General features: G+C 36.0%; 1 long non-coding RNA gene across 1 annotated transcript; it reads left to right on the forward strand.

Moving 5' to 3' along the window:
• LOC138822019 (uncharacterized) lies at positions 1–27646 on the forward strand. Its single transcript, XR_011370296.1, has 3 exons — positions 1–52; positions 25340–25417; positions 27589–27646. It is a non-coding gene; the product is annotated as an uncharacterized lncRNA (long non-coding RNA).

The following is a 27646-nucleotide window of genomic DNA, read 5'->3' on the forward strand; positions in this document are numbered from 1 at the left end:
ACAGAACCTTAGATGCAAAATGGATCATGATTCCCATCCAAAATTTGAAAAAGTAAGTAATCATCACTCTGTTTGATTCCAAGGAAAGGATGAAGGATTACAAAAACTTAAGCCTGGAGAAATAGCAAAGTTAATCTAATGAAGGACTATGTAGATCTTGCTAAATTGGAGTTTAGATTTAAAATAAATACTTTGGTTTTGTTTGTAATTTCATATTCTATAAGATACTTACAAAATTCTTTTTAAGTACAGTGTTTAATTGACAAATTTACAAATGTTTCTTGCATTCTATTTGCCTAGAATATTCTTTCATAAGAGTTATAATTAGAACCCAGCTAATAGATAATTACAACACTTCATGTATAAAATGATAATGTGAATAATGTAGAGAGAGTTGCCAACAAATGGATGATATTAATTTATAAATTTAGAAAAAGGGCAATTTTTTTTTGGTCCGGTAGTGGGGCCTGATCTCTGGGCCTGGGCGCTATCCCTCAGCTCTTCAGCTCAAGGCTAGCCCTCTACCACTTGAGTCACAGCACCACTTCCGGTATTTTTCTTTTTGCTTATGTGGTGCTGAGGAATTGAACCCAGGGCCTTAGGCATGCAAGGCAAGCGCTCTGCCACTGAGCCACCTTCCCAGCCCGTAAAAGGGCAATTTTTTGAGGCTTTGGTATAACATGGTATGAAGAGAATAATTGTGTGACATCTTCTTTCTTCTAACTGTATGTAACACAGGAAGCAATTTCCCTTAATTACTTCCTCTGTATACAGTGAGAAAAATGCTAGGTTTGGGATTTGTTTTTATTTTTGTTTTTGTTTTATTGGTTTGTCCTAGGGCTTGAACTCTGGGACTGGACACTCTCTCTGAGCCTGTTTATTCTCAAGGCGTGTGCCCTACTATTTCAACCTCAGCTCACTTGTGTCTGTCTTTTGCTGAGAAGTTTATTGGAGATAAGAATCTAGGAAACCTTCCTGCCCGAGTGGGCTTTTGTCAACATCTACTGCGTTGGGATCCCTGGGTAAGGGTAACGAAATCACCAAGACATAAGGGATGCAGAGTGCAAACAGCAATTGCCACTGAATGCTGTGCTTTATTGTCAGTGGTATTTAAAGACAAGCAAGCATGATCTTTGCCAAGATTTGGTCAGAAGACATTCACACAATAATTTCAACAGATACATTTTTACTTGACCTATGAGACAATGTCTTGGTATTGTATTATCTAAACTATTTTAGAGCAAGCTCAAACCACTTCTTCAATATCAGGAAAATGCTTGACCAGCTGCTTATCTATGCTTAAGCAAGCAGAAGAGCTACTTCCTCAGCTCCCAAGAGTCTGTGACATGTGTTTTGAGACAGGGAGAGAGAAAATTTTCCCTCTCTAGCCCGGCATCCAAGAGTTTTCTTAATACTCAAACACAGCCCTCGGATAATCCTGAGGCCAGAGCTTGCATCATTCTGCCCCTTTAACATAGACCCTGAGTCTTCACAACTCTATTCTTTTTTCTTTTGTTTTAAAAGAAAAGCTTTCCACAGCATTATCATAGACGCTTGCATTGGTTTCATAAAAATCAAATATAACAGTACAAGTGCAAACAAAATAATAACAATCATGATTCCCATACTACTAGTAGTATTTGAAATGCTATGTTGTATTTCTTTCGGATCCAACCCTTCCAATTGTTTAATAAATGCATCAGCAATATTAGAAGCATCATCATTTGTAAATTGTTTACCAAAAATATCATGTACATTAAATTATAACTGAGCAATCAATTGAGCAGCTGTAGAATTTCCAGATAAATACTACTGTATTACATTCTAATCATGTATAGATTTATTATATTTTATATTAGTAATGCAAAAGGTAGTAAAATTCCAATCACATTTTAATAATAACTGTTTTTCCACAACCAATAACATTTTTCCTAACCATCCCACTGTCTGTTTAAGAATATTAATCTGTGTTTATATTAGAGCATCAATTTCTACCTGTGAGACCCACAATTCATGTGAATCCCAGTGCCATTCTTCCACAAAGTGCTTAGTTTGTAAGGAAGTGTATAGGGCAATTCCAGACACTGCAGCAACAGTGGTAATAGCAATTAACTTTAAGATCACAGATAATGGCTCCAATCATACGCTTTGTACGTTTTAGTAGTTTGGTAAAAAATTCAATAACAACACTATCCAAAGGATTTGGGGACCATTCTCTTCCTAATTTAACAGGTAGCCAAATATGAGTTCTTTATTGTAATATCATAGTACTATTACTGTCATTAAAATTAAGAGAGGAATTAATGCAAGAATACAGGCGACAAGCTACAGCAATAAGACAAGATGCACACATAAAGGGGATCCAAATAGGGAAAGAAGAAATAAAACTCTCCCTCTTTGCAGATGACATGATCTTGTATTTAAAGAATCCCATAGACTCCACTCCCAAATTACTCAAGCTGATTCAAAACTTTGGTAAAGTAGCAGGTTATAAAGTTAACCCCCCAAAATCAATGGTTTTTCTGTATGCCAACAATGAGAAAAGTGTGGCTGAAATTAGGAAAGCAACTCCATTTGTAATAGCCCCATAAAAAATAAAATACCTAGGAATTAACCAAAGAAGTGAAGGACCTCTATGATGAAAACTTTAAAATCTTGAAAAAGGAAATCAACACAGAACTTAAAAAATGGCAAAACCTCCCATGCTCCTGGATTGGAAAGATTAACATCGTGATAATGGCAATACTTCCCAAGGCTATCTACAAATTCAATGCAATACCTATCAAAATTCCAACCTCATTCTTCAAGGAAATAGAAGAGGCAATCCAAAAATTCATGTGGAACAAAAAAAGACCCCGAATAGCAAAAACGCTCCTCAACGGAAAGAACACTACTGGAGGAATATCAATACCAAATTTCAAACTCTACTATAAAGCCCTAGTAATCAAAACAGCTTGGTATTGGCATAAGAACAGACCTCAGGACCAATGGAATAGAATTGGAATCCCAGAAATGAACCTACAGACCTATAGCCATCTAATCTTAGATAAGGGAGCTAAAACAATAGAATGGAAGAAAGACAGCCCTTCAGTAAATGGTGCTGGCAAAATTGGTTAACTACATGTAGAAAACTAAAGCTAGATCCTTATATATCACCCTGCACCAGAATCAATTCCAAATTGATCAAAGACCTTGAAGTCAAAGCAGACACTCTGAAAATATTACAGGACGGAATAGGAGAAACCCTAGGTCTCCTTGACTCAGGCTGAAATTTTCTTAATAAAGACCCGGAAACACAACAAATCAAAGAAAGTTTGGACAAATGGGATTGCATAAAGTTGCAGAGCTTCTGCAGGGCAAATGACATAGCTAGCAAGATCAATAGAAAGCCCACGGATTGGGAGAAGATCTTTACTAGCCATACAACGGACAAGGGTCTCATATCTAAAATATACTTGGAACTCAAAAAATTAAACCCCCCAACTACAAATCCTCAAAGAAACAACTGCCCAATATATAAGTGGGCGAAAGACTTAAAGAGAAACTTCTCTGAAGAAGAAAGAAGGATGGCCAATAGATACATGAAAAAATGTTCAACATCCCTAGCCATAAAAGAAATGCAAATCAAAACACATTGAGATATCACCTCACTCCAGTTAGAACGGCAAAAAATCAAGAACTCTAACAACAACAGATGCTGGAGGAGATATGGACAGAAAGGAACCTTACTTCATTGTTGGTGGGAATGTAAACTTGTTCAACCACTTTGGAAAGCAGTATGGAGGTTCCTCAAAAGACTTCACATAGATCTCCCCTATGACCCAGCAATCCCACTTTTGGGCATTTACCCAAATATTTACAAACAAGACCATACTAAAGCTACCAGCACAACTATGTTTGTTACAGCATTATTTACCATAGCTAAGATATGGAACCAACCCAGATTCCCCTCAGTAGATGAATGGATCAAGAAAATGTGCTATATATACACAATGGAATTCTATGCCTCCATCAGAAAGAATGACATTGCCCCATTTGTTAGGAAATGGAAAAACTTGGAAAAAATTATATTAAGTGAAGTAAGCCAGGCCCAAAGAAACATAGGTCACATGGTTTCCCTTATTTGCAATATCTAGTATAGGTATGAGTCAAGCAGAAAAGGTCAGATAATGTGATGTCAGGAAAATGAACCCTTAGATATGTATTTTAATGTTTTTTTCTTTCATGCATGTGTTTCTAATGCATTTATAAGATTATTTCTTTGTTGCTTTGTATGTCCCTCCCCCACAGTATAACCCCTGCTTTCACTATATTTGATGTAAGTATAACTTGTGGAGGAGATGGGGAAAACCCAGTTTTTTAAGGATACAGGTGGACCTGTTGCAACAATGAGAAGTACAAGTTGTCATGTACAAAATGAGCTTTACAACGTCGGTGCGGGGGGGGGGAGAGGGGAAGGAGAAGGATTGGGATGGGGGGAGGGGAGGCTGGGAAGTGATGTGAAGGGTAAACAAAGCAGGAGGCTGCAATGTTTGGTAAGAAATATACGCATTATACGCATTATCCTGCGTATCTGTACAGTATGTTCACAAATAAAATAAAATAAAATTATAAAAAAAAGAATACAGGCGACAATTAAAACAAGAAATATTAGGAGAAAATGTAAAATTTCCCACTAAAAATACATAAGGCATAGGTATACAAGCAGTAACATCATAAGATTTGTACAAAGTAAAATTATAAGTGGATGCAGAGTTCGACGTCCCTGAAAACGATCCATTTGATAGCATCACGGTTTTCAGCACTGCTCTGACCTTCCAAAGGTGAGTCTGAAAAGCAGTGAGTACAGCCATGAAACCCAGCATGCATCTGCAATGCCTCCATCTCCCTAGGCCATCAGTCGATCTCCAGTAAGTGATCCATTAATGGCTTCCAGCATCCTAGTAACTTTTGATAAATCACATCTGGTACTATTCCATTCTGAACATGTGTTAATAAACTGTCCAAAAAGTCCCTAATTAATAAAATTATTGAACACTTTTCCAAATGTCCCTCTACACTCTTGCCACACAAAAGGCTGATATTATAAATCAATATAAGTAAAATCAGGACACATAGGTAAGGATAACTTGCCATCAAAGGTGACACTTTCGCAGCTACTATTTATGGACCAAGTAGTTAATCGCTTCAGCTGTGTTCTAGAATTGGAAGTGCGTTTCCCAGGTAAAACCCAATGTTGCCAATTCATAACTAAACATGGAGGAGGCCCCAGACAAACAGACAAGGGATGAGTATAGTAAGTAAAATTTAAAAAGCTACCATCATCCTTATTGCAAAATGTCAAATTATTCCAAGGAGAGATTAAACAGCAGGAACATTATAGATGGTTATATCCATGTCTCCCCAAACAACAGGTTCCAATAAAGGAGGGTTAGGAACAAAGGCCCAATAACTTACATTAGCATTAGCATGGACAGGGTTTACAACAAGCAGGGCACACATGGCCAGAACAAGTTCTCAGCCATGACAGGTTTACCAGTGCATTGTAACATCTTCTGTCCTTCTCCAGTCAACTTTTTTACCTGCCCCCAGGTGGGCAGTGGGGATTTCTTCTTCCTCAACTGGTGGCCGATTCCTTGCAGGATATGGGGCTGTCCTCACTGGGCCGCGTCTGTATCCATTGTGCAGGAAGACAGTATTGTTTGCCATCCTGTGTAGACACAAAACTCTATCCTCATCCCTTATGTAATGTTCCTAGTTGCCATTCTGCTTTCAATGTAATCTTAATCTATGTGGGAGCATTTAAATAAGGTTTTTGTGATATTTGTTCAAAATGGCGCTCAGCTCTAGGTAAAATATCTCCTTGTGGTAAGTTAAAAACGTTAAGAATAAAAAGAGCTTGATGTAAAATTATTTTAGGATTTTGCATGGAAAACCACAAAATATCCATACCTTCATCCAACCTTTTCCTTTTTAATTTTTTGATTTGTTGTTTTAGTGTGCAATGAACTCGTTCAATAATGGATTGTCTTGGGAGTTATATTATATTCCGGTAATATGTACCACATCATAAAGTTCACAAAATCTTTTAAATTTGATACTTTTATAGGCTGATCCAATATCAGTCTTTATTTGGCAGGCACTCCCTTAATGGCAAAAACTTCCAATAAGTGTTCTATTACATGGTTAACAGTTTCTCCCGTAAGGGCAAAAGCCCAAATTTGGAATAAGTATCTATTGTAACATGTACAAAGGAAAAATGGCCAAAGGCTTGTACATGGATTATGTCCATTTGCCAGAGCTCCTTAGGTTGTAATCCTGAGGATTTACTCCAGCAGGTACAACTCTCAAATGCATTGGTCTGCAGATAGGGCACCTTTTTATAATTTGTTTACCTTGAGAATAAGGTATTTTATAATGCATATGTAAATGGCCAGCATTTGTATGTAAATGAGCATGATCTTGTTTAGCAGAAGCAAAACTAATTTATCAACCTGATTATCACCATATACAAGGTACCCAGGTAATGAAGAGTGAGCCCTAATGTGAGTTAGCACTTTGGCCTTATGTTGTTGCAGTAATGCTTGTAATTGTTTAAATAATTGGTTTAGCTGGGGTTTAGATGAAGAAGGAACAGCAGTGACTATATTAGTCACAACCCCTACAGCATAGGCAGAATCAGTAACAATATTAACATCTCCCACAAAATCTTGTAACACCTTAATAATAGCAAAAAGTTCATTTTGTTGAACTGATGCTAAAGTAGTTGTTTGAACCCAATATTTATTTGTCGTCCAATAAACACTTTTTGTTTTGGAGCCATCTGTAAAAACAGTAAGAGCAGTGGAAATAGGGACCTTGGTAATTATATTATTAAATACAAATTGTTGTTTAAGCAAGCAATTCCACAATCTACCTTTGGGAAAATGATAGGAAAATTGCCCAGTAAAATTTACTAATGTAATTTATAGCATTTCAGACATGTTTAACAAATATTTTACTTGGTCTTTTGGCAAAGGAAGGATAATTTCAAATAAATCATACCCTGATAGGGTGAATACCCATTGCCTGGCCTGTTGAATAATAATTGCCAACTGTTGTTCATAAGGCATATTTTTTGTAAATCTATGCAGTGTATAAATCCATTCTAATGGTATCTCATTTTGTCCTATAATTCCTTTTGGGTGTTTCCATGTATCTAAAATATATAAATTTATGAGTTGATTTAGCGTTACTCGATGTAAAACCATTTATTTTATTCTCTGTTCTACAAATTGTACTTCTCTTTCAACTTCCTTAGTTAAAGTTCTTTTGCTATGTAAATCAGGCTCCCCTTGTAACAATGAAAACAAATTATGTAATTGATAAGTAGGAATTCTTAAGGCCAGTTCCATCCAATTAATATCTCATAGGAACTTTTGAAAATCATTTAACATATGTAATTGATCACGTCATAAAGATAAAGTCTGTAGACTGTTTGTCTACAGACAACATATCCTAAATATTTTACCAACATGTCTTTTTGTATTTTTTCAGGTGCTATTATTAATCCAAATTCTTTAAATATAGAGGGTAAGCACTGTAACACCATTTTTAATTCTGTCATATTTGGTCCTGCAACTAAAATATCATTCATATAATGAAAAATATAAATGTGAGGCCATTTTTGTCTAACAGATTTTAAGGCCTTATCAACATATATCTTATCAACATATAGCACATAGTTGGAAAATTCATCATTCCTTGGGGCAACACCTTCCATTGGAAGCGCTGATAAGGGCCTTGATGATTTATTTGTGGTAAAGAAAAGGCAAGTCTGTTACAATTTTTTTTTTTTGTCGGTCGTGGGGCTTGAACTCTGGGCCTGGGCTCTGCACCTCAGCTCTTCAGCTCAAGGCGAGCACTCTCCCACTTGAGCTACAGCGCCAATTCTGGTTTTCAGGTGGTTTATTGGAGATAGGAGTCTCACGGTCTCTCCTGCCCGGGCTGGCTTTGAACCGCGATCCTCAGATCTCAGCCTCCTGAGTAGCTAGGATTACAGGCGTGAGCCACCAGCGCCCGGCCTGTTACAATTTTTTACATGTACAGGAATGGTAAAAAAGCAATCTTTAAATCTATTACTATTGGCCAATTTTTAGGAAGCATTGCAGGCGATGGTAAACCAGGTTGTAAAGCCCCCATAGGGTACATGGATGCCTTTACTCCTCGTAAATCAATCCGCAATCTCCATTTCCCTGACTTCTTTTTAATAACAAATATTGGAGAATTCCATGGTGACATAGACGGCTCAATATGTCCGTTGGTTAACTGTTCTTCAACTAATTGATAAGCTGCTTCTAATTTTTCTTTCGATAAAGGCCATTACGCAATCCAAAGAGGTTCCTCAGATTTCCATAATATCATTATGGGCTCCATCTAAAAATGTTAAAATTGAATATGAGCTCCCCATTGTTCCAGTACATCTCTACCAATTATGTTAACTGGAACTTCCATAATATAAGGTTTAAGGACAGCTGTCTATCTTCTGAGGTTATAGTAACATACAACACTGCTTGTCCTATAAAATTTACAAGAGTATTGTTAACTCCTTTAATATTACAGGAGATTATTTTATATAATAAATGATTAGGCCATTCATGAGTGTTAATAATTGTAATATCTGAGCCAGTATCTATTAGTCCTGTCAATATCTTTTCCTGAATATTAATCTTAATCTTAGGTGCATTTTAGTAATATAAGTAGTCCAAACACATTTTTGTTGGTTAATACTTCCAAATCCCCCAATGTGGGGTTTAAATGACTTTCCAATAGATATCTATGGTAATAACAAAATTTGAGCAATTCGTTCTCCCTTTTTAAAGGAATTATCTGCAGAAGCTGACATTAAAATTTTTATTTCCCCATTATAGTCAGCATCAATAATTCCTAAATGTACTAAAACTCCTTTTGTATTAAGACTGGATCTACCGGTCAATAGGCCAAATGTTGCTTCAGGTAAAGGCCCATAAATTCTGGTAGGAATTTTTGTGGCTTATCACCACCTTTCAAAATAAAATCTTTTAAGGCTGGTATGTCCACTGCGGTGCTGTGGGCTGTGGCAGGGACGAGGGAAAAGATGGTTGGCTGCCCTCGGTTATTAATCCTGGACTCCGGGGCTAGCCCAATGGAGAGTTTCCCTGCATAGGGTAAGCATATTTTATAGGAATTCCTTTATTGTCTCTTTTTGCTCTACACTCCCTTGCTCAGTGCTTCCCCTTTTCACACTTAGGGCAAATTCCAGGTCTTCTCTTGTTAACATCAGTAGCCTTTTTAAAATTTTTCTTTATATGTCCCATTTGACCACATCCAAAACACTTTAGATTAGAGGGTTTGTTTGCATAGCATGCCAGGTAGTGGCCATAGTTTCAGCAAACACCTGCATAGGCCTGGATTCAGATGTAAAGTCTTTGCAGGCCCTTAAATATGTATTCACATCCCCAGATTCTTTAATAGGCAATAGGGCTCATCTACAGTCCTCATTAGTATTCTCATAAGCCAACACGCGCAGCAGTTGTTGCCATGCAGCCTCTCCCACAACAGTACGTTCCAAGGTGAATTTCAATCGTGATAAAAATTCAACATAGGGTTTACTAGGTTTTTGAATTACTTTAGTCCAAGAGACATAATGCTCTCCTACCGGTGGAATCCTTTCCCATGCCTCAATATCTATGTCTCTTAACTGCTCATGGATTTCTTCAGGAGAGTTTACTTTTATATGAGCATCCGCATATTGTTCTGTTCCACCTAACATGGGAAAGGTGTGGATTACTGCTCTGTGCATTTTGTCTAGCCCTTTTTGTACATAACTCAGTAAACCACATTTGCCATTGTAGGTGTTTAGGTTTCTTAAGCAAGGCTCTACAAAGCATCTTCCAATCCATGGGAGCAAAATTATTGTAATGTCGGGCAAGCCCATTAAGCAATTCCTTAACATAATGAGACTGAGGACCATACAACTGCCTTCTTAAGTTTACCAATATCATAAACAGCAACACTTTCATATCTGGCTGGTTGAGCTATACCATTCATAGGGGGTGGTTGAATTACAGGATAAGAAAAAATAGGCATTTCATCATCAAACTCACTGTCTGAGCCCTCTGTTTTGGGAGGGAGTGATGCTGTAAAAATTCCATCAGCCAGTTGAGGAGCCGAAGGCTGCTTTACTTTCACTTTCTCAGGTTCTCCATTCACTCTGCTAATTTCCAACTCCATATGTTGTAATCTTGATAAAATCAATTCCATTTGCTCAGACATTTTATTTATACTTTCAGTTTATTCCTTTTCAGCCTTTAGCTCTTGTTTTTTCTCTGTTAATTGCAATGCATCCTTATCTATTGCATCTTTAACCTCAGAGTCCAATTGTAAATCTACAAAAGAAGGGGGGAACTCTTTCTTTACATCTGCTATTAATCTTTCCTCATTCAAAGCTTTAAAAAGGGTATGTAAAATAGCCCAAATGGACAAAAATATAATAGGAATCTTTTCCCATTCTCGAACAGCTCTTTCTACATTATACTTTACTCGGGGAACCAAGGATTCCATTCCCAAACTACATTAATACACATTTCTATGTCATAAGAAGACATATTTACAGCATAAGCAGCAAGTAAATGATTAAGCATATGTAAGTACAGAGTAGATTTAACTTGTCCCATCACCCTGTAATTAAAAGTACTTTCCTGAATATCCTTTCCTGAATTCAACAATGCAGGGTCCCTGTTTGGGCGCCAATTGTAACAAGCAAGCATGATCTTTGCCAAGATGTGGTCAGAAGACATTCACACAAATATTTCAACAGATACATTTTTACTTGACTTTTGAGATAATGTCTTGGAATATTATTATCTAAACTATTTTAGAGCAAGCTCAAACCACTTCTCCAATCTCAGGAAAATGCTTGACCAGGTGTTCATCTATGCTTAAGCAAGCACAGAAGAGCCACTTCCTCAGCTCCCAGGAGTCTGTGACATGTGTTTTGAGGTAGGGAGAGAGAACATTTTACCTCTCTAGCCCGGAATGCCAAGAGCTTTCCTAATACTCAAACACAGTCCTCAGATAATCCTGAGGCCAGAGCCTGCATCATTCTGCCCCTTCAACATAGACGCTGAGTCTTCACAGTCTTTGAACTGTAATCTTCCAATCTTCGCATCCTGATTATCTATGATAGTTAAAAAAGTATAAATATAAATAATATTTGTAAGAATACCAGTGAAGGAAAAATGATACAACCCTGTTTATAGTGGTGTTCTTTTCAGAATATATTGGGCATCACATTAGCAGAGGTGCAGTGTATTTTCACAATGGACATAAGCTATTTTTGATGTAAATTAAGGGAATTTTGAGGTGCACCCTACAAGTTGGAAACTGGTGCACTAGGATGACTTTATGGCATAAATTTTGTGATTGATGGTCATAGAAATAATAGCTTAATCTGATAAACAACTGCTTAATCTTGAAGAATTAATTATAAGATGCTTCATAGTTTTATCCCATATCAGAATGTGGCTCTTTTTCTGTTCACATTTCAGTCTGTAAAACCCCATTGGAAACTGCATCTACTGCAGAATTAAATAACATGCAAACAGGTTCAGAATTTGAAAATGAGTATTTATTAGTCATAAGAATTTTGAAGAACACATACATTCTGTCCTCTTAACAACTTATTTACTTTTAAAAGTTATGGGATTTCATAGAATTAAACTGTTTTCTGTTTTAGTATTACAAAGTACTATATTTATTTTATTTTCAAAATATTGTGAAAAAATTTTCTAGTTGGATATCGTTCAAGTTGATGACCCTTTGATAAAGAAGAGGTAATTAATTCAAATTAGATGCCAATAAGACTGATTTTTTAAAAGTTACTACATAAAGAATAATATGTACTATTATGTACTATACCAAAACAGTGAAATTTTATTTCATCAGCTTATTTTTTTTAATTTTAATGTGAAAATGATGTGCACTGTGGTTACAGCCATTGTAAGGTAGTGAGTACATAACTTTTCAAATTTGTTATCCCTTCACTCAATTTTCTAAGTTTTTCTTTCACCCTAATAACTCTCCCAAGTTGTAATGTACATTTGCAACTTATTGTCTTGTGAGAATTGCTATTGCATTGGTTTGCTGTTTGTCCTTTGACTCGCCATTGTTTTTGTTCCTGTTCCCTTCCTTATTAATGTAAATGTATACACAATACACAGGGTACCAAAATCAAACACAGCAGGGGATAAACCATAGGGGAAAATCTCAAAGAAACTAGAAATCACATAGTACATAAAAAACCAACTGCAAATAAATATCTGTTTCCATATCTTGGAATTCATTTTGTTCAGCATCAGCTTATGTGGTCAAATATACGCAATACAAACCCACTGGAAAATAGTAGTTTCATGGACACTATATCATTAAAACAACATGTTAACTGTTTTTGATGGTAAAGGTGGGATTAAGATTGGTGAATTCATGATTCTGATAAAGGAATTTAAAAAGAGTTAAAAATTTTTGACAGGTAAATTTTAATTGTTCAAACATTTTAACAACTTAGCCTATTAAGAAAATTTAAAATTGTCTGAGAAAATAGGCTTTAATGCAAAGAAATCCATGGAGACTTAGCTGAGAGGGAACAATGTGGGTGAATATGGCTCATTTTCACACTAAACAAACAAACCTCACAAACCTTGCTGTAAATCCTTTAGGTTCCCTTGAGAATTGTCCTTACCCAGGAAATATACTCTCACTGTGTGAAACAAAGTTGTAGTGGAATTTAAATTCAAAGTTCTTTAAAAAAAAAGACATCAAAATTTGTGAATTGACATTTAATTACCAAACAATAATTCTCTGAAAAAGAAGGAAATATAATTCAAAATCACTTGACTTTATTAAAAGTATGAGAAAAGAGTAGTGAAGAGAGATGAGAGAAACCATTGGGTACTGTTTTCTCTCCAGTGGTGTAATGGGTTCTTGATCTTGATTCTTCCATTCTATCTTCATAAGCTATAAAGCCACAGCTCAGGACTGGAGTAAACAGTTCAGACAAAGAATACTCACAGAATGGGGGCTGGGAAAGCGGCTCCGTGGTAGAACGCTTGCCTTGCCTGCCTGAGGCCCTGGGTTCGATACCTCAGATCCACATAAGCAAAAAGAAAAAAGCCGAAAGTGGAGCTGTGGCTCAAGTGGTAGAGCACTAGCCTTGAGCTGAAGAGCTAAGGAACAACGCCCAGACCCAGAATTCAGGCACCATGACCAGAACAAAAAAAAAGAAATACTCACAGAAGAAAATATGTGCAGTAGATGTAGGTGATTTATAACCTTAGACAATCTATTTAAATCTGTTCAAAATTCTCCCCTACCTTAAACTGCCCTCTTTGAACAGCTTTGTTTGCTTTTCCCAAGATTGCCCTTCATTAACTGCTTAAAATTTTGTGAGGTCATATACATACTTTCTAGAGATTGCTGTTTGGTTGTGCTTTTTGTGTGTTTTTGTTTGTAGTTGTGTTTTTAACTGAAGTTCAATAGGTTGTGCAATTGTGTTACAATTAAATATGTCCATCAAATTGTCCAATGCTCCTGGATCAGAGTCACTCCTTCTATCATTCTCAACCAACACTTTCTTCAAGATTTATTTCAGATTTACCACTTCTTTTATTATATGTGTACATTGAGTATTGTAGCTGTACTTGCCCCTTGTTTCATTTTTCATTCATTCTATGTCTTTACTATTATTTCTTTCTGGTTTCAACTTCCTGATAGTTATTCTGTTAAATTGTCTGTTAATACTTTGAAACGTTTATATATATTCCATGGAGTTTCAATCCTGCATATACTTGAACTGATGTCAGCATATACTTCCATAAATCATTCATCTGTAATAACAATTTGCAAGACTGGAGACGTGAAGCACCTAAACATGATTTTATTCTCATCTTTTTGGAAGATTAATCTTTAGTCAACAAGAAAGTTTAAAAATTGCTTAGAATTTATAGCTAACTACCAGTTTTTATAAATGGCTTTGTGCAATGGTCTGTGATTATTTGATTTTACATGGGATGATATTTTCTACTACCTATAAGTTTTGGAAAAAGAAGAAAACTAAAATTTACTACTTAGAGGAATATTATAGAAATAGAAGATAGATTTTATGTTTGTCACATCTCTGATCAGTACCCATATTCAAGACTTACAGTCATATTTATTACTATGTTAGACAGATAGGGAAAATATATGATAAGGCAACACATGATAAGGCAACTATTAGTGACTTTTTAAAATGTACCTTCTTATGTGATGAAATTTACTTTATTAGCTAATATTTGGGTTTGAAATATGGGAGACTGATCTATTTAACACATTTCTGGAAGGCACCTACTGAACAACGCAAATGGTGGGAGATACTATTTCCACACTTTAATGAATGGTTGAACTTATTTGGCATTAGTGCTCGGTAAATAAATCAACTCTATTGTAACTTGATTCCTACACTTGAGAAACTTTTAATATCACTATCATCTACTTGTCAAGTGTTATTTTGGTGAATATGATTCTAAAAAGTTTATTTGAAAAGGAACATACTTTCAGGAGATTAAATGTAAGTTACATTGGTTTGAGAATGACAACATTTTTATACTACAGAACCAAGTTTTACTGAAGTACCAGTGTTTTGAAGCATTAGGGTCTTCTCAATGTTTTTCTAAATTATACTTGACATCGAAGTCAAGTTTCCTAGCCTTGGTAGAACAATTATGGATCTATCATTCCAGGAATTTTTTTGGCCTACTTATGCTGGGCTGAAATCTTTCATTCATCAATAGGAGAGAGGTATTAAAAAAATGTTGTGACATTTGTGATTTTGTTTACTCATATGGGCTTGTCATCTGTAAATTGAAAGTTTGAACTACAGTACTTTCTCTCATATCTTGTGGTTTCCTCTTTCATTTTAAGTTGCCTTACATTTCACAATTGCTTACTGCTAATTACTGCAAGGAATTGGAGCCCTGAAATATTATAGGAAATGAGAAATTGAGATGGGACTTCAATTACTTTCTGTTAGCATGTTGCATGGGCCAAGGTGAGAAGACTTGCCATTGTTATCTGATGATGCAGATAACTGGGATCTGGTATCCTCGGACCCGTGGGTACTGCAGAAGAATAATAGCTTTTAGGCATCATATGGAGAAAAACACTTTGGGACCAGCGAGTTATTACAATAAACACAGCAGCAGTGTAAAATCTCTTCTAGATTAGAGGAAAACAATACTGTTTTTTTTTTACTATGTGAATTCAGAAGATCAAGAACACTTAGAAGCTATCACAAGCTTATACCAAAGACAATGAATTGATACTTTTTATATTCGAATATATATTCTAAACCTAATTATTTATGTTCCAATCTATTTATGGGAATAAATTTCAATTTATTTGTCAATTTATAAATTAATTCTAGTTAGATTCACTGTGTGAAATTTAAGATCAGCACATATAAATATAAAATATATAAGTAGATATAATATAAGAAATTGTTATGCATTGTTCTGTGTGGTTAGTGTATCAAAGGCAACTCTGTTTTAAAGTATTATCCCATTATTTCTACCTCAGTTTTTGGTAGAGTTAGACCTAAAGCTTTACCATTTGTAAATTTAAAGCCTGGAGGCAAGAGGAAACATTTTGATTAAAACATTACCCATTTAAGGCCTAATATCGAGGAGAAATATATAGACTTCTCCAGGAGCTATGGAAATATTTGCTGATAGAAAGTCATTAGTGTAAGTTCCTGCCTGGTTGTATGGTAGACAGGCCAGGACATTAAGTAAACATGCATATGAACAACTTTTTCATCTTCTTGGCTTTAGCTACTTTTGAAATTATAGGTATAATGAACAATTATATTTTTTTGTTGTTGTGGTTTTTTTGGGTCCAGTTGTGGGGCCTGAACTCTGGGCCTGGGCCCTGACCCTCAGCTCTTCAGCTCAAGGCTAGCACTCTACCACTTGAGCCACAGCACCACTTCTGGCTTTTTTCTTTTTGCTTATGTGACCTGCCAGAATCAGCTCGACCCAGGGAAAATTAATCCAACTCAGGCGCAAGCCCCAGGAGTGGCTTTCTTCACTGGGTAATCAGAGCCAGAGGCTGCCCCTCCCTTTAGCAGCCTTGACAATCAATTGAAATTCAGTAAACATAAATCCAGAGAGTGGCTCCAGGCTGGGCTCTGTGAGTTTCTCACAAAATAGCTCCCAGGAAAAGCTACTGTTTGCTGAAAGGCCTCAACTCTACCCAGAACCTAGCCTCATCACAGCATCTCCAAACTTGAGGAAAAAGCCATCTCCCTCTTTTGTGATAATCAAAGCATATCCCTCCCATTGAACTAAACTGAGAGGAGGATCACAAAATCCTGGGTAAAGCAGAGCATTTTTCTGCCTGTTCAACCAAACTGACTTAAGAAACCAACCAAGCCACAGGAAAATCAAACACCACAAGCGGACCAGAGACTCAAACAAAAGGCTGTTTATAGACACAAGGGAGATACAGGATTTTTCCCACCACTCCCAAAATAAAGAACTATTTTTTTTTCCTTTTTTTGTACATTTTATAAAAAATTTTTTCTAAAACATTTTTTTTATTTTTTAATTTTTACCTTTTTTAAAATAAAATGTTTCCTAGTAACATTTTTTCCCTCTTATTATTTTTCTTTTAGAGGTAAATGTGTGTATGCATTTTTCTTTCTTTTTTTTTCTTTTAAATTTTTTTTTGTTTTTTGTTTTGCTCTATTGAATTTCTGATCTTTTTTCTTTCTTTCTTATTCTTTTCCCCTTTTCTTTTCTTTCATTCTCTTTTATGTGAGTTAATTGTTTTTCTGCACATCCTCAGACATGCCCACAGTTGAATATTAGACCTTATCCTTTATTGTGTACACACTTAATCCAAGAATTGATTATTCAGTTCAAAACCTCTTAGACTTAAATTCCTTAATGGCAGTACTACCTCTTTATACCTATATAATATTTTAAGTATTTTTATTTTTAAGTTTTTCACATCTCCTTTATATCCCTCCCCTTCTGCATTATATGCATGTGCTTCTCTGAATATTTCGTTTTTGAATCTGCATAATATTTTTAATTTTTACTTTTCTATTTTTTCTGGTCTCTTATTTTTCCCCTTGCTCTTTCTTCTTTTTCTTTTATCTCTACTTTCAACCTATCCCACCTATTTCCTGCTTTGAGATTAAGACTTAATTAAGTTAACTCTCCCTGGGCCTTCCTATTTTTTACCCATATCTCTCCCTAACCCTAATAATTTCTGGTTTGTCAAATTCATATTTGTCGTTGTTAGCCCATTAATACATAGGTGTTTGACGTTGAATAGATGTACCTATTGAACTAAATTGTATCTGCAGACTATTGACTGTACAAATACAGACTTTGGTTGATGCTTGTCTTAAGTTAGTGTTCTAGCACTAAACTGGTGTTATTTTCATCCCAAATGGGCCGAGTAAGCCAGAAAAAGACAAGAAAAATGGCAAGTCCTGGGTATCTCAACTCCCACTCATGATAATCAGGGGACAGAACAGATAATGAATAATCCAGAGGAGAGTTCCCAATTAGCTCTACAAACAGTGCTGGCAAACATGATAAATGAAAAGATTGAAAATATACAAAGGAGTCTGTATGAGCATGATAGAGAGAGAGAAAGAGAGAGGAGACAAACAAAAGTTCAATGGAGGCAAACAAAAGGTCAATACAGGAAAAGATTGAAAACCTACAAAGGACTCTGTATGGGTGTGATAGGGAGAGAGAGGAGGCAAACCAAAGGTTTATACAGGAATATTCTGAGCTTAGGAAGCTACTCAAAAACTGATACAGGATTTGGGTGAACAGCTTGAGAATACTCAAAGAAAAAGGCAGGAATGGCATGAGCAGGCTGAGAACACTCAAAGAGAACTACAGGAATGGCGTGAACATGAGGAAGCTAAGCAAAGAATAATACAGGAATTGAGAGTATACACAATGATCACTAAAGGTATACATGGAATCCATTAACAAATAGCTGAAGAAAGTCAGGGAGACCACAAAGGGAATACTGAATGGAACCCAACCGAAGAAAAGGGAATTTAAGCAAACCATAAACATTCAACTAAGTGATTTGAGAATAAACACTGAACACCAAATTAAGGAAGTAAAAAAGTTCATACAACATCAAAAACAAAGCTTCAACAAAGAATTTTAAGCCATCAAAGCTGACCAATTAGAAGGAAAAGAAATTTTAAAATAGAAAGTCTTGACAGCAGTTTAGACCATGCAGAAGATCGAAACTCGGGGATTGAAGACAGCCTAGATATTATAGAGAAAGAACATACAACCATCCAAGTCAAGTCCAAGAAATATGATAGATCTATCCAACACTTGGAAGACAAAATCAGAAGGCCTAATCTGAGGACTATGGGTGTAGCGGAACACCTAGAAACAGAAGTTAATGGTCTAGGAAATTTGTTTAACAGGCTCCTACAAGAGAACTTCCCAACATGCAAAAAGATAGGCCTATTCAGATACAAGAAGCTTTTAGAACTACAAATAGACCAGACCAGAATAGGACATCCCACCGTCACATTATAATCCAAATAGGATGAATTGAGAACAAGGAAAAGGTCCTTAAACATGTCAAGGAGAAAAGATCAATCACCTATAAAAGGAAACAAATTAGAATCACCTCAGATTTCTCAGCAGAGACAATCAAAGCAAGAAGAGCCTGGAATGATGTATGCCATGCCCTAAAGACAAACAACTACCAACCAAGAATACTGTATCCACCTAAACTCTCCTTCATAACTGAAGGCCAAAAAAAAAAACCTTCCATAGCAAAGAAAAATTGAAACAGTACATCTCTACCAAAACAGCCCTACAAAAGATTCTTAAAGATGTCCTACACATAGAAAACCAACAAGACCACAATAAAGGCCTAGAAACTGCACCCAAACTGAGAATCCAAGAACCATAGGAAGACCCAGTTTTTGTAGACCCCAACAAGGTGGATAACATGGCAGGAACTCCCAAATACCTCTCAGTCCTATCTCTCAACATTAACGGTCTTAATTCTCCAATTAAGCGACATAGACTGTCTAGTAGGACTAAAAAGCAAGATCCTTCTATATGCTGCCTTCAGGAGTCACATCCTGCCAGTAAAAACAAACACATTTTCAATGTTAAAGGTTGGAAAAAATATCTACCAAGCAAACGGCCCCCATAAACAGGCGGGAGTTGCAATCCTAATATCAGATAAAATAGACTTCCAATGAAAATTCATGAGAAGACATAAAGAAGGTTGCTACATACTAATTAAGGAATCTCTCCTTCAGGAGGATATTACAATTTTAAATATCTACTCACCAAACAAGGGAGCATCCAAATTTATCCAAGAAACACTACTTTCCCTCAAATCCATAGAGTCCAAAATCATTAATTGTTGTGGATTTAACACACTACTCTCCCCACTAGATAGATCAACTCGGCAAAAACTCAACAGAGAAACCCAGATCTAAACAACTTCATAGATCAACTAGATTTAAAAGTCATCTACTGAATATTTCACCCATCAGCATCAGAATACACATTTTTCTCAGCAGCACATGAACAGTTTCTAAAATAGACCACGTTTTAGGCCACAATGCAAACTTGTCCAAATTCAGAAACATTGAAGTGATACCGTGCATTCTCTCTGACCACTAGGGATTAAAATTAGAACTCAAAACCAAAAGCCACCAAAGAAAGTCCTGTAACACATGGAGCCTGAACAACACACTGCTGAATCATGATTGGGTCATGGAAGAGATTAGACAGGAAATTCAAATGTTCATGCTATCCAACAAAAATGAGCACACAAATTACCAGCTCCTCTGGGACACAGCAAAGGCAGTACTTAGAGGCAAGTTTATAGCTCTGAGATCTTACATCAACAAATTGGAGAGATCTGAAAGTAACAATTTAATGAGACATCTGAACCTCCTTGAAAAAGAGCAGCAAGATATACCCCAATGTAATAGATGGAAAGAAATAATTATTTCAATTAATTCATTTTAATTAGAATTAAATCAGAAATAAATGAATTAGAATACAAAAAAACTATAGAAAACATCAACAAAAGAAAGACTTGGTTGTTCGAAATAATTAACAAAATTGACAGGCCCTTCGCAAATCTTATCAGAAAATGAAGAGAACACACCCAAATAAAACTCAGAGATGAGAATAGAAACATCACCACAGAAACAACCAAGATTCAGAACATTATAAGGGAATATTTCGCAAAACTTTATGCTAATATGTTTGAGAACGTGGCAGAAATGGACCTTTTCCTAGCAAATATTGACATGCCAAAACTAAACCAAGATTAGTTAAACCATCTTGAGAGGCCCATTTCAAGCATTGAAATAGAAACTGCAATAGAGACCTCTCAGCTAAGAAAAGTCCAGGTCCAGTTGGTTTAGAGCAGAGTTCTACAAGGCCTTTAAAAGCAGAACTCACACAAATACTACTCCAACTCTTCAATGAAATTGAAAGAGAAAGTTCACTACCCAACACATTCTATGAAGCCATCATAACTCTCATCCCAAAATCAGGAAAGGACTCATCAAAGAAAGAGAACTATAGGCCCATTTCTTTGATGAACATTGATGCAAAACTTCTCAAAATTTTGGCCAATCGTCTTCAGAAAATCCTACACCACAATCTAACAGGATTCATTTCAGGGATGCAAAGCTGGGTCAATATTCGCAAATCAATTAATATAATTCATCACATCAACAGGAGCATGGATAAGAACCACATGGTTATCTCAATAGATGCAGAAAAAGCATTGGACTAGATCCAAAACTCCTTTCTGATGAAGGTTCTGGAAAAATAAGGAATCCATGGAACATTCCTCAATAGAATAAAGTCTATATATAACAAAACTACAGGCACCATTATACTTAATGGTGAAAATCTAAAGTCATTCCTCTTAACTCTGGAACAAGACAAGGATGTCCACTATCACCACTTCTCTTTAATCTAGTGATAGAATTCCTATCTACAGCACTAAGACAAGATGCAAACATAAAAGTGATCCAAATAGGGAAAAAAGAAATAAAACTCTCCCTCTTTGCAGATGACATGATCTTGTATTTAAAGAATACGATAGACTCCACTCCCAAATTACTGAAGTTGATGCCAAACTTTGGCAAAGTAACGGGGTATAAAATTAAACCCCCAAATCAATGGCTTTTCTGTATGGCAATAATGAGTAAAGTGTTGCTGAAATTAGGAAAGCAACTCCATTTGTAATAGCCCCACAAAAAATAAAATACCTAGGAATTAACTTAACCAAAGAAGTGAAGGTCATTTATGATCAAAACTGTAAAAACTTGAAAGAGGATATAAAAACCGAACTAAGAAAATGGCGAAAATGCCCATGATCCTGGATTGGAAAGGTTAACATCGTGAAAATGGCAATACTTCCCAAGGCTATCTACAAATTCAAAGCGATGCCAATCAAAATCCAACCTCATTCTTCAAGGAAATAGAAGAGGCAATCCAAAAATTCATATGCAGCAATAAAAGACCCCGAATAGCAAAAACGCTCCTCAACGGAAAGAACACTGCTGGGGAATATCAATACCAAATTTCAAACTCTATTATAAAGCCATAGTAATCAAAACAGCATGATAGTAGCACAAGAACAGACCTCAGGACCAGTGGAATAGAATTGAAAACCCAGAAATGAACCTACAGACCTATAGCCATCTAATGATAAGGGAGCTAAAAAGACAGAATGCAAGAAAGTCTTTTCAGTAAATGGTGCTTGCAAAATTGGTTAACTACTTGTATAAAACCAAAGCTAGATTCTTATATATCACCGTGCACCAGAAGCAACTCCAAATGGATCAAAGACCTTGGAGTCAAAGCAGACACTCTGAAAACATTACAGGATGGAATAGGAGAAACCCTAGGTCTCCTTGGCGCAGGCCAAAATTTTCTTAATAGAGATTCAGAAACACAACAAATCAAAGAAGGTTTGGACAAATGGGATTGCATGAAGCTGCAGAGCTTCTCTATGGCAAAGGACATAGCTAGCAAGATCAATAGAAATCCCACAGATTGGGGGAAGATCTTCACTAACCCTACAATGGACAAGGGTCTCATATCTAAAATATACTTGCAGCTCAAAAAATCAAACCCCCCAACAACAAATCCTCAAAGAAACAACTGCCCAATAAATAAGTGGGCTAAAGACTTAAAGAGAAACTTCTCTGAAGAAGAAAGAAGGATGGCCAATAGACACATGAGGGAATGCACAACCTCCCTAGCCATAAAAGAAATGCAAATCAAAACAACATTGAGATACCACCTCATCCCAGTTAGAATGGCAAAAATCAAGAACTCTAACAACAACAGATGCTGGAGGGGATGTTGATGGGAGTGTAAACTTGTTCAACCACTTTGGAAAGTAGTATGGAATTCATGAAAAGACTCCACATAGAGCTCCCCTCTTAACGAGCAATCCCACTTTTGGGCATTTACCCAAATGTTTACAAACAAGACCACACTAAAGCTGCCAGCACAACTATGTTTATTGCAGCATTATTTACTATAACTACCTTATGGAACCAACCCCGATGCCCATCACTAGAAGAATGGATCAAGAAAATGTGGTATATATACACAATAGAATTCTCTGTCTCCATCAGAAAGAATGACATTGCCCCATTTGTTAGGAAATGGAAAGACTTGGAAAAAATTATATTAAGTAAGCCAAGCCCAAAGATACATAGGTCCTATGGTGTTCCTTATTTGCCATATCTAGTATATGTCTGAGTCAAGCAGAAAAGGTCAGATAAGGTGATGTTAGGGAAATGAACCCTAAGATATGTATTCAAATGTTCTTTTTCTTTCATGTGATTTTTTCTAATACATTTATAAGATTATTTCTTTGTCGCTTTGTATGTCCCTCCCCCACAGTATAACCCCTGCTTTCACTGTATTTGATGTCGTTATAATTTGTAGAGGGGAAGGGGAAAAACAAGTCCTTTAAATAAGAATACAGGTGGACCCGTTGCAACAATGACAAGTACAAGTTGTTATGTCGAAAATGAACTTTACAACTTTGGTAGGGGGGCAGGGAGGGCTGGGTGGGAAGGAGGGGGAAGGATGGGAAGGGATGGGAAGGTGGAATAAAAATGTTTTTTTTTCATGTTGTTGTTTCTAACACATTTATAACATGATTTGTTTGTTGCTTTCTATGTCCCTTCCCCACAGTCTAACCCCTGGTTTCACAGTATTTGATGTTGGGATAAGTTGTGGAGGGGAACGGAAAAAAACAAATAATTTAAATAGGGATACAGGTGGACCCTTGCAACAACGATATGTACAAGTCATTATGTTGAAAAATGAACTTTACAACTTTGGCCTGGTGGAGGGGAGGCCGGGGTAAGGAGTAGGGGGAGAGTAGGTGGAGGTGAGGGGTTGGGGGTGCGAGATGGGAAGAGATGGGAAGGAAACAAAGAAGAGGCAACAATTCTTGCTAAGAAATGTACTCATTATCTTGCCCAAGTAACTGTAACTCCTTTGTATGGTATTTTCACAATAAAAAAATCGTAATTGTTAAAAAATAAATAAAATAAAAAAATAAAAAACAAATAATATAAGGACCTAGGAAAAAGGAATCTTAAAGTTTTACTTTATGGAATGTAATCTGAAAGGACACATTTATGAATGAACCTATATATTGTAAATCAATGTAGACTTCAACGTATTATATATAGAAGACAATGAAATATATTATGGACTTTATACAAACATAGATACTTTTTTTAGACAAGCACCAGGAATATCTTTAGTTTCTATACTATTCATTTCAACCATAAGTTAAAATTAAAAAAAATCTCAACCTCTGCAGCAATCATTATAGATGCATACAAACAACTCTTGAATACATTTTGATATCAAAGTCTGGCAATTCACGTGGAAGAATACTATGGAATCCATGAATTTTTAAATTAAGATATTGCTGTTGCTTTGTATATGAAAATATGTTGTAGGGACACAAAGGATGGACTGGCACTTTTGAAATTTAAGAAACTTAACCAAACTTCTACGTAAGAGAACAATTTGTAGAGCCATCCACAATTTCAAAGAGGTAGTGATACATATTTATCCTTTTGGCAATATCAAATGAAGTTTCTTCCAAGTTGTTCTTCAGACCCGGTTTGATATAATGTTTCAACAGAAAGAGATACAGCATATCTTTGCTATTTCTATTCCCAGCAGCAAGATGCAAGGGTGTCAAGAGACCTTTAGTTTGGGGATTGGTATCTTCATCATGATGAAGTAAGAAAGAATCCATTCTGGTGTTATTCCACATATAAGCACTGTGCAGGGGTGCCAAGCCATTCAGAGTTATTGCATGAATATCTGCCTTGAGCTACCAACTCATGGACAATGTCTAAATGTCCACTCTAGGCTTCCCGATGAAGAGGGGTATACTAACCTCATCCCTAGTATACACATGAGTGGCCTTTTGGGAAAGTAGTCTCGGAACTCTAGTAAGTCGATTAATTTCGGCATCCCAAAGAAGAAATTTGCATGGATTCTTCTCCATTATTTTCTTGCAATTGATACCATTCCTCACGTTTTCATCTTGTTCCTTGTCTTCATCAGAATTGCCTAACCAGAGACTTTGAGTAATAGTGGGAATGAGGTGTCCATGTATTTCCCCAGTAGCTCACGTTGGTTGACATGGTCAGAAAATCCGGTGAATTTTCTGCATATGTTTTTTCACCATGATTTATTTTCTCTTTTTCCATTTTTACTATTCTAAATTATTCTAACTGGATAGTAGTGAATTGATAGAGAGCAGAGGAAAGATTTCCTCCGTATTCAAATGCACAGACTGAAAATGAGGACCAGTGGTGTCTTCATGTGCAGCTTATTCTAGGAAGGAGAAAATAGGAAACAATGCCTTCTATGTATATGATTTGGGAAATACTATGATATATTGTAAGAGAACTTACTATTCAATATATGAGCTTTAAGAGCTTTCTAATAGATCCATTATTTATTGGTACCCAACATTAGAAAAAAAATGTATAATACAGTAGTAAAATAGAAGTCCTTTGCATGACTATTTAAATTCCTTGTTTTTTTAAAGACACTTGTTTTCATCTAAAAAAGTTGGCCTATCTACTGTTTTCAAGTGATTTTGATGATTAAAGATGCTTAATGGGAAGTCAAAATGTATTAGTATTCCTTTGATATCAATTAAATTTCATTTTTTCTTCTTGGAGAATATAATGATCGAAGCAATATTTCAGAATCAGCAAGTAATAGTTCAGCATCATGTTTCCAATGCAAGTGGATCACCAGTAAGTAATCCTCGATACCATTTTCCTCAAAGTTTTTTTTTCACAGATACAATCTGCCTGCCTTCTCTATCAGCTTTCCTAGCCTGGACCTTTTCTTTCATTGTGCAGGAAAAGTGTGATTCAACTGATTTCAGTCATATTTGTTCCTAGAGTTATCAAGGATTTAGATTCTTTTTTTAAAAAAAAATTACTTGTGGGGCCTGAACTCTGGGCTTTGGCACTGTCCTTGAGCTCTTCAAATCAAAGCAAGCGCTCTACCACTTGAACCACAGAATCACTTCTGTGGTTCTGTTTATGTGGTGCTGATATGGGAAATGATAGAGCAGAAAGTGAAATGATGCAACCAAAAATATAAAAGCAAAATAAATTAGGACAATTATGGAGCAACCATATTGTCTATGAAAATCATGAAAGAGAGAGAGGAAGAGAGATACAGATGTGCAATGACCTAGCTATCCACAAAATCAATGCTTCTGATCTATTTATAAAGCAATTTTATTGTTTTATTTGTTAAAAGAGATGGAAATAGAATTTATGTATTTACTTGAAATTAGCACATACATTTTTAGTCACCTACATAAAGAGACATAGCTTTGACTAAATTACAGACAAGAATCTTTTTCTTTTTTTTTTTTTGGGGGGGGGTCCGGTCGTGGGGCCTGAACGCTGTCCATCAGCTCTTCAGCTCAAGGCTAGCACTCTACCACTTGAGCCACAGCACCACTTCCGGCTTTTTTCTTTTTGCTTTTGTGGTACTGAGGAATCAAACCCAGGGCCTCAGGCATGCAAGGCAAGCGCTCTACCACTGAGCCACCTTCCTAGCCCCCAGACAAGAATCTTAATCCTTGGGCTGGGAAGGTGATAAGTGTTAGAGTGTTTTTCTTGTAGCTTACTACAGTGCGGACTCTACTTTCCAAAAAGGCCACTCATGAATACTAGGGATGAGGATGAGTATACCCCTCTTCATCAGGAAGCCTAGAGCGGACACTTAGACATTGTCCATGAGTTAGTAGCTCACGGCAGGTATTTATGTGATAAATCTGAATGGCTGGACACCCCTGCACAGTGCTTATATGTGAAACATATTGTAGCACACACTCACACACACACACACACACACACACACACACACACACACACATACACACACACACACACATCATCATCATCATCATCATCATCATCAGATTTCTTCTTAAGTATTTTTGTGTATGATCTTAAGAAGAAATTTACATTACTAACTTGAATTTCTGAGAGAAGAGTATAATCAGTGTACATCTTGCTTCTATACTCTCAATATTTAATTGCTATCGAAGTATATGCAATAGATAAGTATAGGAAAAAGTAGGAGCCACACTGGTGGTTCATGTCATTATTCCTAGCTAATCAGAAAGATGAAATCTGATGATTGTGGTTTGAAACCAGACCAAGAAAAATAGTCCATTAGATTCTGGTTTGAAAGTAACCAGCAAAAGCTAGAAATGGAGCTGTCTTACAAGCAGTAAAATGCTAGTCTTGAGAAAACTAAAACAAAAAAATAACAAATTCTGGGACACAGCTAGGCCTTGAGTTCAAGCTCTAGTATTAGTATTTAACTAATGAAGGAATGAATTAGTTAATTAATTACCTAAAATAAAATAAGTGGTCACATGTGGAGGGGCAGGTAAAATGTAACAACCCTGGTGACTGGAATATGTATTATTTAGTAATAAGACAAATTATAATTTGTCCTAATCACTAATATTTTATTTGAACTTTTTTGTACAATAAACTCTGAATTTGGCATGCGTGTATATGTGTACATGTGCACACATATGTGTTTAAGTGTGTGTGTGTGTGTGTGTGTGTGTGTGTGTGTGTGTGCTGTTGCAATGTTGCTTGCAAATATGAACAGGGTGAGGCTGAAAAGAGCTGTGTTAAAATGTTTTTTAAAATGTTTTTTATTTATCGGTGTTCTGTCCTGTCATTTCAGTGGAAACACCCTTCTGTACATTTTATTTGTTAATAACATCATCATAATCAAAGCAATTACAACATTAAGTTAGATAAAAGAGATCATTTTCAGCGTTTAGTATGTGTTAGGTAAAAAGATACACATATAATTGGGTAGTAAGTTATGACTGTCAGTTCAAAATATGTATTTGACCTCTTAAATTGATTATATTTTTAAGAAATACTCATGGAGTGATTTTGACCGACTTGAACAAATAAGTATTACTCTCTGGTTAT

Source organism: Dipodomys merriami, unplaced genomic scaffold, assembly GCF_024711535.1.
Source record: "Dipodomys merriami isolate MVZ:Mamm:240054 unplaced genomic scaffold, mDipMer1.0.p SCAF_977, whole genome shotgun sequence".
In the NCBI taxonomy this organism is placed as follows: domain Eukaryota; kingdom Metazoa; phylum Chordata; class Mammalia; order Rodentia; family Heteromyidae; genus Dipodomys; species Dipodomys merriami.